The sequence below is a fragment of the Mirounga leonina genome, unplaced genomic scaffold (assembly GCF_011800145.1).
Source record: "Mirounga leonina isolate KUSES-001 unplaced genomic scaffold, KU_Mleo_1.0 Mir_115, whole genome shotgun sequence".
In the NCBI taxonomy this organism is placed as follows: domain Eukaryota; kingdom Metazoa; phylum Chordata; class Mammalia; order Carnivora; family Phocidae; genus Mirounga; species Mirounga leonina.
Window position 1 is genome coordinate 39,194,306 of NW_023270268.1, and position 16,088 is coordinate 39,210,393.

Genomic DNA, 16,088 nt, shown 5'->3' on the forward strand with positions numbered 1-16,088 from the left:
TTAGTATTTAAATGAGTAGAATTTGAGTAAAGCATATTACCTTCCGTAATGTAGGTGGGCAGGCTTCATCTAACCCGGTCAAGGCCTTAACAAAGAAAGACTGAATTCCGCAGAAGAGGAGGGAATTCTGTCAGCAGACTGCCCTTCTGACTCAAACAGCAGCATCAACTCTTCCATGGGCCTCCCGCCCACTGGCCTACCTGTTTACTAAGATTTGGACCTGCCTGCCTCCAGAACCATGTGAGCTAATTCCTTAAAGTCAATCTATTTCAATAGAAATATAGATATAGACATATAGATGTATGGATGTACAGATGTGCATGCACACATGGATCCTACTGCTTCTGTTTCTCAGGAGAAACCTAACACACTCACTGATTTGTGTGCTCTGTTATCCCCCCTTGGCCAGATATTAAGTTTCTGCATATGCTCAGTTCCTTTTCTGCCTCTGTATTTGGTTTCATTTGTCTATTTTTCTACCCCTTTTCAACTTAATTATTATCTAATATCTGGTAGGATAATTCTTGCTGTTTAATTTCTCTTCAAAATTGATTCTTGACCTCTTATTCTCCCACATGAATTTTACAACTTGTTGACAATTTCATTAAAAATCCAGCTCAAACTTTTTTGAAATTGCTTTGAATTTATTGATTAATATGGTGAGAATAAACTGTGCTACTGAGTCATTTTATCCATGGCTATGGTCTATCTCTCTACTTATTCAAATTTTCTATTTCATTCTCTAATAATCTTTAATAATTTTCTCTATTTGCCTACATATTTTTTGTTGTTGATTTTTAGATTTATTCTTATGTACCATATCATTGTCATTATCAGTTGAAACATGTTTTTAATTACATTTTTTAAGATTTTACTTATTTTAGAGAGCAAGCACGTGTGAGTGGGGGGAGGGACAGAGGGGGAGGAAGAGGGACAAGCAGACTCCATGATGAGCATGAAGCCTGGCGTGGGGCTCAATCTCTGGACCCTGAGATCATGACCTGAGCTGAAATCAAGAGTCTGCTGCTCAACTGATTGAGCCACTCAGGGGCCCCTTATCACATTTTTACTATTGTGTTTCTACCCATTTTCTGCCTATCTATATTTCTCTTTCTCTCTCTATTTATTTATCTACCTATTTTAGTAGGGGATCTACTGACTTAACTGGGAATAGGGTTGCCTGGAACAAAGACAACATTTCCCAGCTGCATTTGAAGTTGGGGGTGGACATTTCACTAAGTTCCAGCCAATGATATGTAAATGAATATGTTCTGTGAGGCTTGGAGGAAATGCACTTAAAGGAGGGGTCATGCCCTTCTTGCCCTTCCTATTGCCTGAACACGGTGACTGAAGCATCAGGCAAGTGGTTTTAAGGTCCTGTTTAGGTGCACTTTATGCGTTCCCTCAATCTTTGTACTATGGAATGAAGTATCTGGTCAGGTGGGCAAAAACTGGAAGTTTCTGATTTTCAAAAATCTAGAGTTGTTTCCTTTTGACAAAAACCTGAAACTTTAAGACAGAAGTAACGCTTCTCATTTTTTTTAAACGTGCTGGAAAAAAAATGTAAATTTAATGTGCTATTATTTACTTAGTATTTTTGAATCTATGTTTATAAGTGAGACGATTTTTTTATTGTATTGTCACTATCCACTTGTGGTATCCAGGTTATATTGGCATTCTGAAATAAGTTAAGCAACTTTCCTACTTTTTGTGATCGCTGAAACAATTCTTGTAAGATTGCAATCAGTTACTTGAAGTTTTGGCAAAACTACCCACATAATTTTCTTAGCCTGATTTCTTCTGGTCAAGCAAATTTTGGCTCACTATTGTTTCTGTAATAGCTATTGTTTCATTTCAGTTTTCCTCATTTTTTAATATCTACCTTCCCCCACCCCTCACCGCGAGTGTTTCTCTGACCCATCGAGTCTTCCTGCCTTTCCTGAGTTTATTGACTTCATTAACCTATACCGTTGATCACCTAGAATTTCAAGATGCATTTCACCTGATAGTTGGCCGCTCCCCTCTGCTGTGCTTGGAGAGTGATAGGACCAAGCAGGCCCCCTTCCTTTGTCTTTCCACCCGGTATCTTTGGTCTCCCCACAATTGGCATTCCACACTCTGCAGATATAAGTAGTTCTCTTTATTGGAAGACTAGTGCGGTTATTTTGGATTTTCTACTGGTTCTCATGGGGTAAGCCTGATGAAGTCTGAGGTACCGTATAAAATATGTTGGGGGATGTCTCTGGTGACACTTCCTTTTTCTTCTGACCAGACTCCCCTGTGCTCAGATTCTCCACTCCCATGCCCTAGACACCCCTGTCCTTTTCTCATTATCTAAAAATACCCATCCTCAAAGCAAAACATCTGGCCCCTTGGATCATTTCTCGCTTCTCTTATTTGTGAAACTTGCTGTTTTGAGTATGGGAGAGGAAGAGTTTCAGTTCCATGGGTGGGGGTTGTAGCTTCTCCAATTTAAGTTTTCCTCTGGACAGTCCTTCGCTATGTGCTGTGAATCATGGACTTTTACACTGTATGCCTAAGAAAGGAAGCTTGTCCTCCAAAAGTAAATTTTAGTGTTGGTGAAAGGCTCATTTGTTTTTCATTTTTGTTTTTCCTGAGAATTTAATCTATAGGAAGGCCTTAGCTCTGCACCAGGAGGCATGAGGAACACTTGTTTTCTTTCCTGATCATCTCAGGAGCCGACTGGTCTTACAAAAGAGCTTCACTAACGTTTGGTGACTGTTCTCTCCCACCCTGGAAAGTGTGGCCTTTATTAAATTATTTGGAATCAGCAGTTCACTTATGATGGGGAGAAAGAAGTAGGAGAGGGAGATGGAAGAATTAGCAATTCCTTTCATCCCGCATCTTTTTGAGTGAGAATATTGCCTCTGTTCTCCAAATTTCCAGAAAGCATAAGGAGTAATAAGAATGATAATAGTAATGATGATAAATATATATTCAGTTCCTCTAGGCCTCGTGCCAAGAACTTTACATGCATTACTTTAATTCTTACAACAACCTTGTAAGTTACAATAACGATCTCCATTTTATAGATGGCAAAACTGGTTTAGATGATTAAGAAGCTTATCCAAGATCACGGAGCTGTAAGTGATGGGACCAAACTGAGTAACAGGTCTTATTCCAGACACTACATTTGGGCCGCCAAAAGACCTTCTTCCCTATACAACAAACAACATGTCATCGCTTGTGAAAGGGGAATCCTTCCCTTAACAGGAAAACTTAACCAGCCTTGCCCTGTGGAGTCCACCTGAACAGGGCAGCTCCAACCCCGGCGCCTCCGATGGACTCTCATGCCGTGACCACTGCCACTCCGTGCAGCTCCTGGTTGAGGGGGAGTCCTGTTTTTCTCTGGAAGTTTTCACCATTGAGATAAGCTGGCATGAAAAGACACAATTACTTGAGTCAATCCTGAGGGAGAACATGAGAAAAGGAAACCAAGAAAACACCCAGAGCACAGACATCATCCAGCTGGCAGTCTTAAGATCCTCGTCTTGCTTGTTTTCTCGCTGGGCTAGGGGCCTGTCCCCGTCCACATCCTGCACGGTGGTCCTAAAGGACCGGGACATACTTTTTTTTTTTTTTAATTTTATTTATTTATTTGAGAGAGAGAGAATGAGAGAGAGAGAGAGCACGAGAGGGGAGAGGGCAGAGGGAGAAGCAGACCCCCTGCCGAGCAGGGAGCCCGATGTGGGACTCGATCCCGGGACTCCAGGATCATGACCTGAGCCGAAGGCAGTCGCTTAACCAACTGAGCCACCCAGGCGCCCCCGGGACATACTTTTGCTCACCTTATCAGGGAACTAGTTTCCAGCTTCAGGGCAGTGATATGAGAGCTGGCACATGAGGCCACTCCTTCCCCGCTCCGTTTGCCCCCATACCAGAGAACTGTGTCTGCTGTCCACCAGATGCCTCCTACCAAGGTGACTGTCTGGGCCCAAGAGCCTCCTCTCCCTCCAGCAGTTGATAAGACTCAGGTGATTCACATAAGAATGTGCTGTTCCTGCAGGTTGAGGTATTTGTCCTGAGCCTGGAGGCCAATGGCAGTAACACCTCCAAAACTGAACGGTACAAGCAGAGGTGGCAAGGACAAGGTGGCTTCACCACCACGCTCTGCATTACCTGAGGTAAGTGGTTGTAGGAAGACACTCACAGCAGCTTGTTTGTTTGACAGGTGAACTTGTTCTGTAGAGGGCTAAATGTAGCACCCGGCCACTTGCACGACCCAAGTAGACCAGTGCACCCAGCACCCCTGAATGGGCTCTGCTGGCTCACTCTCTCTGATCCCCGTCTTCACTCATTTGCATGGATCCTAAACCCATGGAGTGTGGGGAAGAGACAGAGCTCGATGGGGATGGGGATAGAGTTCTAGCAGCACCTGTGATTATTCCAAGAAAAAAACTGCATCCTATAAATCATTCTTGGCCTTCCTCATTTCTGTTCCTGATATCTCTCCCTACCCAGACACCCACCCTCAGAGAACATAAATTCAGCTGCAAAGTGAAATCTCTTTCTCAGGGCACTTGTCCCAATAAGTATCTCTCTCTCTCTCTCTCTTTTTCTCCGCCTCCCCCCCCCCCATAAGTATCTCTTAATGTATCTATTTTGGGTTCAGACTAGGCCTTTAGAAACTCTCTTAGTTGTGATTTTTATTTATGGAAAAGATGTTGCTAAATCTGTGTAATTCTAGCATTTCTCTCAGCAAGGCACTCAAGACTTTGGAATTCTATTCCCTTCTGAGTTGCTTTTCTGCTTTTAGGCTGCCAATATTGTCAACATTAAAAAAATCACATTTTGTAGAGACTGAAGCTCACAGAAAATTGAGTAACTTACAAACAGTAGTCTGCTATTTATTATCAAAGTGTGTCCTTTCTCTTTCTTTGTTTCTTTTCTTTAATATTGACATTTTTGGAGTTATGAAATTAGCCATGTATCAGTAGATTTTAAGGAGTAGAGAAAATTGAGAAGCCCATCATAAAAGTAGACATGGAAGGTGGGAGCAAGTGTGTGAGGTCAGGAACCCTGTTTGGAGAGAACCATGCTTCCCAAGTCATGAATGGTATGTTTTTTCCTCTTCTTATGTCTCAGGAGATACTTAAGAAGTACCAGCTTTTTCTCACATCTGGTTCTTGTGTTTATGTAATTAATTGCTGAGTATCAGAAAGAACTTGCTTTAGGTAGTCACTTTTCCAAGGAAGATGAAAGACATCTGGGGTAGATCTGGTCCCAATGTGCATTCTGAAGCCAGCTCACAGCCTGGAGCTGTTACGCTTGCCAAGCTAAGTACCTGTGTATAAGAAAAAATGATGCTTATGTTGCAGTCCCCTGAACTTTGGAATATTTTGTTATGCTGCATTATTGTAGCAGGAACTGACTGATACATCATCCTTCTTTCTCCATTCTACTTTCTCTTGTGAAACAACACAATTCCTGCACCTCTGGCCGTGCCTCCATTTCTCTGGATCACTGGGACACAAAAAAGAGTCTAACATCTCTGTTCTTCCTTAGGATCTCTGTCTTGAAGCTGGGAAACAACACAATCTTTTTTAGGATATAAAATATTGTGAGCCTGAGGTTATAGGAAACTGAATGTTGTCTGTGTGTAATCTCAGATGTCAAGCTACAAAGCTAAAAAGTTTGCCCTGTGCTCTGAGAAGAATTTAATCATTCCTTCCAGTATTGTTTCATGTTCTTTAGAAAATCAGAAATAATCACTGGTTATTTCTCAGGACAGTTGTACAATGAATAGGCGGGTTACTTAGTGGTAAAAAGGAGTGCTGCCTTTGTAGCCTTCCAGAGGGCTAAATATTCCAGACATGGCAGGATCCATTTAACTAGATCTTGCTAAAAAGGATCTTAGTTATATACATAATTTTGTCTTTGAGTAGTTACTGAAATCAGTGTGCATTTTTCCGTTTTCACTTTAGAATTTCCCAACTAGTAAGAATATAAACAATGTGCTAAAGATGATCTGGCCTGGTCCATACATTTCAACTGTGAATTACCTAAGTGGCCTAGAAACATTGTGATAGGAAAAACAGCAACAAGAATAACTTCCATGGTTATTTGTCCAAGAAATCATGAGGGACAATTTCATTCCATGTAGGTACTTGCATGACTGTATTAGATTATGACCAGAGAAATCCATGAAAAAAGCAGAGGTCAAAAATAGCATTACTCCATATAAAATGCCCAAATTCAAAATTCATGCCTGCATCTGAGCCTTAGCTTCATCTTCCCTCTGCTTTGAATGATTTCAGCCTTATGTTTCAGTCCACATTTTACTAGTTCTTCTTTGTATAGCCTAAATCCCAAAGTCTCCTATCTTTTCTGACTCATTTTGCTTTCTTTAATTTAAAGCATGCAGGTCCTACATTCAGGGAGAGCTGCATTCTTATTCCAAGGTGTTTTTTTTTTTAAAGATTTTATTTATTTATTTGAGAGAGAGAATGAGAGACAGAGAGCATGAGAGGGAGGAGGGTCAGAGGGAGAAGCAGACTCCCCGCCGAGCAGGGAGCCCGATGCGGGACTCGATCCAGGGACTCCAGGATCATGACCTGAGCCGAAGGCAGTCGCTTAACCAACTGAGCCACCCAGGTGCCCCTCCAAGGTGTTCTTGAATTCATCTACACTTACATGTATTTGCTCAATCAGTAGAGATTGAAAGTATAATAACAGTCCTACCATTGTGGACCTTCCGCTGCCTTACACGCACACGCGTACACGTGCACACGCACGTGCGCACCCCCCCCCCCACACACACAAAAGGATCCTTACAGGACTGCCGCATACAACTGTATAGCTTCTACACAATAAACTGCACGTGGCCCTAGATCCTCATGCCCAGGATGAGATTTACTTGTCTACACCACACAGTTTAGCACTCGTGTTAGTGGTGTTCTCTAGTTATTTTACATTTGCAAGGTTTGTCTCCCTGACAGTGCAAAGTTCTTAAGGGACAGTTCTCAAAGAGAACATTTCTATAGTTGTCCGGGTGCTACACATTATAATAGAAGCAAAATAGGCACATCTTGTTGCACGTATTTTTCCAGCCATCCCACCCTTTAACTGTCCACCTACACAGCCACTGTGCTCAGCCTCCATCTCCTTCCTCTTCTTCAGGAGGGCAGTTGGGAGGACACATAATACCCTTTTCTCCAAAGACTAATGAGTATGCCTCTTATTTTAGTTACCAAAGTCAGAAGAAAACTCTCTCGTGCATCCATACAGGTACAACGTGTATTTTTAAGATATGTAAGTCCAGAAAGACAAGATTATAAATCATCCACCTTTATTAAAACTCAAATCAAATACTCCCACCACTTCAGCGCTATCACTTCCCACAGTCATGACCTGGACGAACGGATGGCAGAAAAGTTCTGGAGTGGACAGAATGGTTTTCTAACTTGGGCTTCTGCCACACACAGCTGGAGGGGCGTAAGGGCAGAGGCCACGGCCAGGTGCTCAGAGCCAGCTGCTTGGGAGATCCTGACTAAACTCTGAGTGCCCTCTGCCTCACTGGGTAATAACTCCCTTCCTGCCCAGGTTGTTGTGGACATTAAATGGGTTCACACATCTAAACACCACCAGCAAGCAGTGCCTGTACAGACACTCAATTCAGTCTGCAATATGTTTGTATTCTCTCCCTTCTCGGAGCTTCAGATTCCAGATGCTAATACCCGTAGGATTCAAAGAGATCAGATGGGGTGAATATGTGAAAGTGCTTTGTTATGTGTAAAGGACTATGCAAATAGAAGGCATTATTTCTTTCAAAGTGCCTCTTTTGAGCATAGTACTGATTTCTTTGCTGCTTCTTAGAAATTTCTCCCCACTGGCTGAGTTCTTTGCTTGTGTGATTGGAAAGCAGAATCGTGTTGGATATTACTTCAGACCCTGCTGTGACACTGTTGTTAAGTTAAAAATGTCAGACCGTACCTCTGAAAGTTAGTTCAAGGGACAAGGGGGAGTGGGAGGGAAGGAAAGGAAGGGAGACTCGGAGGTGAGCTGAGGTGAGGGTGAAATCGCTGAAGGAGCAGATGGAGATGTGGTCAGCTGCTTGGCTTACAGGAATGCCCCTGTCATGGCAATGCTGTGAAGCTCATGAGTTTCTTGAAGATGAGGGACACAAGTTATAGGCACCACCCAGTGGCAGACAAAATCCCAGGCTGCTTTTGGTGGCACCTGCCATGCTTGACCTCACTGCCCGCTGCTGCATAAGCTGTCAGGGGCCACCAAGAGACGTGTACCGGACCCTGTCATCTCATTGCACACAGCAGCTTGCACTGGTTCTCTGCCACCTGACCTCTCATTCAATGTGCTGATCCATGTCAATGTGTAGGTGGCCTTGCCACATTGATGTCATTCGAAATTGTTTAAATCAGGGCAGGGGGATTGCCTTGTGGGGAATTACTTAAACCTTAGCTCACTGCTTGTCTTTCAAATTGAGGTTAGGCTTAGACAAACACTGGCACCTGAATGAAGGAGGTGAAATTTAGGATGAAGGTCCCAAAATGCCTGACACTTAGCCTCTGTAGCCCCTGGAGTACGTTCTATAGCTTTGTGTTCTTAATCCCCACCTGTAAGCTTAGCCCTAGACCCCTGCATGTTAGTCTGTCCTTCCTTCCTTCCTTCCTTCCCAAATATTTCTGAGTGCCAGCTCTATGTCAGATAGCCAGGATTCACCAGTAACTAAATCTTCATCCTCATGAAGCTTACATTCCAATCTTTAAGATAAAAGATAAGAAGTAGAGATTTCATTATTTTTATTTAAAAAATTTTAAGCAGGGGTGCCTGGGTGGCTCAGTTGGTTGAACGTTTGACTCTTGGTTTTGGCTTAGGTCAAGATCTCAGGGTCGTGAGATCGAGCCCTGCCTTGGGCTCCCTGCTCAGCGTGGAGTCTGCTTCTCTCCCTCTCCCTCTGCTCCTCCCCCCACTCACACACACTCTCTTTCTCTTTCTCTCTCTCTTTAAAATAAATAAATAAATCTTATAGTTTTAAAATTACAGCATAATTCATGCTTGTTATGGACTGAATGTTTGTGTCCTACCAAAATTGAAGCGCTAACTGCCGATGAGATAGTATTTGGAGATGGGGCTTTTGGCAGGTAATCAGGGTTAGGTGAGTTCAGGAGGGTGGGACCCCCAAGATGGGATTAGTGATCTTGTAAGAAGAGACACCAGACAGGTTGTTCACTCCCTCTCCTCCCACGTGCACAAAGAGGTCACATGAACACACAGAGAATGGTGGCTGCCTACGAGCCGAAAGAAGAAGCTTCACAATGAAACCTGGCCAGCACCTTAACCTGAACTTCTCAGCCACCGGAATGATAAGAAATCAATTTCTGTTCTTTAAGCCACCAACTCTGTGGTTTTTGTTATGGCAGCAAGAGCTTACGAATACAATACTCATTATAACACATTCAATAAATGAGAAAGTAGAGAGTGAAGATCCCAAACTTAAGGGTCTGCAGGTGACATTAGACCTGAAGACACGTTTTGTTTGGCTCACTTGGTATTTTTTAAAGAGTTTTATTGAGAGATGATTCACCTACCATACAATTCACCCATTTATAATGAACAATTCAGTGGCTTTTAGTATATTCAGAAAGTTGTGCATCCATCACCACAATCAGTTTTACAACATTTTAATTATTGGGGTGCCTGGGTGGCTCAGTCAGTTAAGCATCTGACATTGGCTCAAGTCATGATCTCAGGGTCCTGGGTTGAGTCCCATATGGGGCTCTGCACTCAGCAGGGAGTCTATTTGTCCCTCTGCCCCTCCCCCCGCTTGTGTGCTCATGTGCTCACGTGCTCTCTCAAATAAATAAATAAAATCTTAAAAAAAAAAAGAACATTTTAATTATTTCAGGAAGAAACTGTGTAACCATGAGCAGTTACCTCCCACTTTTCCCCATTCTTCCCCGAACTCTGGCAACCACGAATCTGCTTTCTGTCTCTATAGGTCTATTCTGGGGATTTAATTAAAGTAGAATCATACAATATGTGGTCTTTTGAGGAGGACTTCTTTCACTTAGTATAATGTTTCCAAGGTTTATCCACGTTGTAGCATGTATCAGTACTGCACTCTGTTTTTTTGCCAAATAATATTCCATGGTATAGATAGACCCCATTTTGTTTTTTCATTCATCAGTTGGTGGACATTTGGGAGGTTTCTACTTTTGGCTATTGTGAATATATTTGTACAAGTTTTTGTGTGGATGTTGGTTTTCTTTTTTCTTGGATATGTAGCTAGGAGTAGAATTGCCGGATCATGTGGTAAAACTCTGCGTTTAACCATTTTAGGAACTGCCAGACTCTTTGCCAAAGAAGCTGCACTATTTTACATTCCCACCAGCAGTATATGAGGGTCCTAACATCTCCATATCCTCCCCAACATTTATTATTTGACTTTCTGATTTTAGTTATTCTAGTGAATGTGAAGAGGTATCTTATTTCAATTTGTAGTTTCAATGTATTTTGCCCTGATGGTTAATGGTATCTCTTCATGTTGTTCATGGCCATCTGTATTTCTTCTTTGGAGAAATGTTTGTCTAGACTATTTGGCCATTTTTTAAATTGGGTGATTTGTCATTTTATTCTTTTTTTAAATGAGCTATTACTTAAAGGTCAGAAGAGTTTACATATATATCTGAATCTCAGATGTCTGTGATAAATATCACCAGCTCTGGTTCTTCTGGGCTCTAATTAAGGATTTGGGTAGACTATTCTTTAATTATGAAAATTTGAAGCAAGTATCTATACATTAATTTTAGGGAAACCTACCTGTATTTAGGTAACCTGAATACATTATATAAATATTCATAACTTGTTAAAGTAAATTAGGCACACGTCTGGCAAAGCAATGCTCCTGTGAACTTTGTTGCTTCTCTTGTAGAAATTTCTTACGTCAGCCTGATTCAGTTGGTTTTGTTGCTTGCCTTGTCCTGTGGGTATTCATGATTTCAACCCCTGGTGCTGCATCTGCCTGACTATAGATTCTTTCTGATTATATCTATGCACACCGAGGCGAGGACATTTACTATTTCCAAAATAGCCTTTGCTTTGAGTCGATTGATCTAGGAGGGCAGAAAAACTGTTTTAGGGAGATTCCTGCATATTGGTGGGAGAAAATAGTGGTGGGTTGGTTTAGTGGCTGTGAAAAGTAAAGATTCAAGGATTAGCTGAATGAAAGCACTTAAGACCCAGAAGAAACCAAGACTGCTGTGTGTTATAAAGTAGGTGCTGTTTTCACTGTTAGAGCAAATGAGCATGAGCTTGGGGTATATATGATGAAGAGAGCCCAGGCTATGGGAAAATAGGATATGGGAGTGTGGGCTCCACAGTAAAGAGCCGATGAGGGGGTTTTATGGGGATGCTGGGAATTGGTAAGTCCGCAAGTACCAAAAAGCCTGCCCTGTGCTTTTTTTTTTTTTTTTAAAGATTTTATTTATTTGACAGAGAGAGACAGAGCGAGAGAGGGAACACAAGCAGGGGGAGTGGGAGAGGGAGAAGCAGGCTTCCCGCCGAGCAGGGAGCCCGATGCGGGGCTCGATCCCAGGGCCCTGGGATCATGACCTGAGCCGAAGGCAGACGCTTAACGACTGAGCCACCCAGGCGCCCCAAGCCTGCCCTGTGCTTTTAGGAATCGTGAGTGATGCCTTATTTTCGTTTTCAAATTGTTCTTTGTACTAAGTTGTGATGACCATTCCTTGTTCACAGATCTTCAATGAAAATACACTGTATAAAACAGACTTTTCTTCATGGCTACAGAGGGAATGGAGAAAGAGACAGTCCATGCTTGTGCCATGCAGTGGGGGACAGGACAGAGACATGCTGGAGGGAGGGCTGGCAAGAGGCTGAGCAGGGAATTGGACTGAGAGGTGACAGGCAGCTTTTTAGAGAGAGTAAGCCCCCCTCCCCTAGAAATAGGCCCCCACCAAAACAACAACAAAAAAGTTAAAAGTGATTAAGGTTAGAGTGGTTAGATTTCAATACTTAAAGGAAAAGGATAAAAACTGGAGAACTTGGGACATCTACATAAAACTTAGATGAGAGTGGACTATTCATACTATTTTGTAAACTTTTTAAAAAAATTAATATTTACTCCTTTATATATTCCCACAGTTTTTTGCTAATAAAAAGAATCCTGCAATGAATAGAGGGGAAGAGCTGAAGGAATGCTCTGAGACTCAGCCTCTCACCATTGCCGTTCCTCTTCTGAACATGACTCTTGCGTGCTGTTCCTTACCTTGTTGGCTAGCTGGGCTTCTGTGCCTGACATTTCCTTAAACTCCACGGAGTCTTCGCTGAACTCCACACAGGACTAGCGTTCTGATTCCTGCCTGACTTGTCCTGGGACTGGCCACTCGCCCTCCAGGCACTTTGCCTCCTTTAATGACTCAGGTTAGCTTCCTGGTGCTCTGTTCTACCCCCGCTGCTGGAACTTCTTTCCCTGCTTATTAGCATAACCAGAAGTCTGGGACAGTCTGGGATAGGCATTGGCTCTGTAATCTCACATTGGATTTCAAGCACCGGCAATGAGTGCAGTCCTTTCCAAAGCCAAAACTTTCTGTTTTATTTTTTATTAGTGGCTTTTTATTTTGAAACGTTCTCAAACATTTCAAAATGGTGCAAGTACAGTAAAAGAACTTTGTTTTTACAGAACCACCTTAGGGTAAATTGCTACCATGACGCTTTGTCACCTCTGCATATTTGTTCACGTAATTCTTACAGGCAAGAACATTCTCACAGAGAGTCATAATACAACCATCAAAATCGAGAAGTTAGCATCAACATATGGTGAACACTTAATTCTGAGATTCCATTCAAGTTTCTTTAGTTTTTTTCAGTAATGGATCTATAGCAAAAGTATCCTGTCCAGAATCACATGTTGCATTTAATTGTTGTGTGTCTTTCTGTCTGGGACAGTTTCTCAGTCTTTCCTTGAGTTTCAGGCCAGTTATTCTGTAAAATGCCCCTCATGTGGGCATTTTTTTTTTTTCTGATTAGATGCAGGCATCCTTGTCGGGCCGATCTCAGAAGTGATACTGTGCTCTTCTCATCACATCCCTTCAGGTGGTACATGATTTCGATATTTTCTATGTCCGATGATTTTCATTTTGATCACTTGATCAAGGTCATGCCTGACAGGCTTCTCCACCATAAAACTATTCTTTTCCTCATGCAATTAATAAGTAATTTTTGCAAAGGCAGTTTGAGGTAACTCTTTCTTATCAAAGTTTTCATTCTTTTTAAAAAAACTTCTTAAATATTTTATTCATTTATTTGAAAGAGAGACAGCGTGCGAGCAGGGGCGGCTGGCAGAGGGAGAGGGAGAAGCAGACTCTCCGTTGAGCAGGGTGCCCGACACAGGGTTCAATCCCAGGACCCAGGGATCATGACCTGAAGGATCATGAGCTGAAGGTAGATGCTTAACAGACTGAGCCACCCAGATGCCCCTCATTCATTCTTTTATGCATTTATTCACTCATTCATTCATTTATTACAGTTTTAGGCTCATGGGTTCCTATTTTATTTAATGGATTATTATCCATTGCTTTTATTATTTTAGAGACTCATATATTCCCAGGGGAGATCATTGGGAACCCCTTCAAGCCAAAACTCCTACCCCCTACTTCCTAGTGCCCTCTTCTTTCCAGGTGTAACAAATTCTCTACACAGGTGATATAGTCTTCTACTACCAACTTGTTAGCTAAGGGAGATTTCTCACCACTGAGAACTTTTATTGATTTCCGTCCCAAAAAACCTGGGTAGATTACTACACTTAGGCACTGAATATCACAGTTTCAATTCTTTAGGCTCATGTCAACGTTTATTCCTGCATGTTCCTTATAGTATATACATTAAATTATTTTAAAATAACTAAAAGTTATTAATCTCTGAATACTAATATCCCTTCATTATGATGCAGTCTGCTATGAAATAATCAGCTTTGCATTTTGTTTCCCAGACCTGGAAATATTTATAATGTTTATGTACATCTTTAATTTCTAGCTACCTCAGAAAGTAATTAGAATGTCCCTATAAAAATCACATATTTATGAAATAAGAGAATTAAAAGAATGCAGGAATAGAAACCATTACAAGCGGAGAATAAAGTGTCATTCTCCCCTTCCCCTCCCCTGCCCTGAGCCTCTGGCCACTGCAATCTATTCTTTGCTTCTATGTTTCAGTTTTTTTTAGATTCCACATATATGTGAGATTGTGCAGTATTTGTCTTTCTCTGTCTCATTTATTCTACTTAGCATAATGCCTTCACGGTCCATCCGTGTTGTCACAAATGGCAGGATTCCCTTGCCTTTTATTTCATTATATATATATTTAATTTGATATATATATATGTATATCTATCTATCACATTTTAATCTATTCATTTATTAATGGACACAGGTTGTTTTCATGTCTTGCCTCTCATAAATAATGCTGCAACGAATACGGAGTTGCGGATATGTCTTTGAGATAATGTTTTTGTTTTCTTTGCATAAATACTGAGAAGTGGAATTGCTGGATCGGATGGTAGTCTTATTTACAATTTTTTGAGGAACCTCCATACTATTTTCCATCATGGCTGTACCAATTTACAAGTCCACGGTGTACATGGTTTTCCTTCTCTCTACGTCCTTGCCAACATTTGTTATCTCTTGTCTTTCTTGATGATTGCCAGTCTAACGGGTGTGAAATGATATCTCATTGTGGCTTTGCTTTGTATTTCCCTGATGATTAATGATGTTGAGCTCCTTTTCATGTATGTACCTTTCATGTATGAAGATATTCATATGAATATCTTCTTTGGAGGAATTTACATTTCTAACAAGTTTCCATATGATGCTGGTACTGCTGGTCCAGGAACCATACTTTGATAACCACTGCTCTAAACAAATTGCCAATTCTGTGTACCAATAATAATAATTATAATTATATTATTATAATATGTAATATATAAATATTGTAATGTATAATAATATATTATTATAGCTTATATATAATTATATAACATATATTATTAATGATATATTTAGATATAACATATTTTTAATTATACATTATATAATATTAATATACTCTATTATATTATTATTAATTTTTAGCCATTGCCTCTTTTCCTAGACACTATTTCTCCTGACTCCACCTATCAAGACTCAATGTTCCTTTCTTTTGTTGCTTACTTCAAATATGCTTCATCCATAAAGATCCTACTCTTACTTCTAAACATATGGGTTCTCTCCTTCCCTGGGCCTCTATTACTGCTCTGATTGTAGAATATGCTTTTTTTTACCACCCTGCCAGACAACACACTCCTTGATGAAAAATGACAGAATCTTAATCTTTTAAAAAATCCTTTTAAATTGTTTTTCTAATTTAGCAGATCTCTTAAGTGGGACTCAAATAGCATACAATTATATCTATGGTACATTTTGTCTCTTTCTTCCACCCTTTTTTGTACAAAATCTAATATGAACTATGGTAAGACCCCATATGTACACTTCCCAAGTTTTTCTGTACTGGGAAGCAGGCTTTAATTTGACCTATTATATTAAGAGTTTGTTTAGTGGTTTGTGAACCCCCAAACTCTTTTTTAGCATTGTGTTTAATCCTTTCTAAAACAGTTTGTGACAGGAAAGGGAATGACTCTCAAATAATCCAAATTTAATTAGGAACACTGGGTGCTTGTGTGTGTGTATGTGTGTGTGAGAGAGAGAGAGAGAGAGAGAGAGAGAGAAGCTCTGAGCTCTGTCCCATTCCTTCTGCAACTACTTCCAACCTTGCGTCAACCCCATCTCTCTTTTTGGCCATTTCTCTCTGTCAGCCATTAGATGCAGGGCCAAATTCTCAGAGCTTTCATTTTTTGTGTTAGCATGTGGCTTTGGGCTGTTACACAGACATTTAATTACCAAAGAAGTCTAATAAGCTAACAGCTGCCTGAGGTGTTTGCTGGGAAGGGGCTTTGTTGACCCCTTCTCTGAAAGCTCTTTCTGCCAGTCACCTGCCTAGACACGGAGCATCCTGCACTCATACAACTTCCCCAAAGAAGGGTAAACAGGGGGTTACCT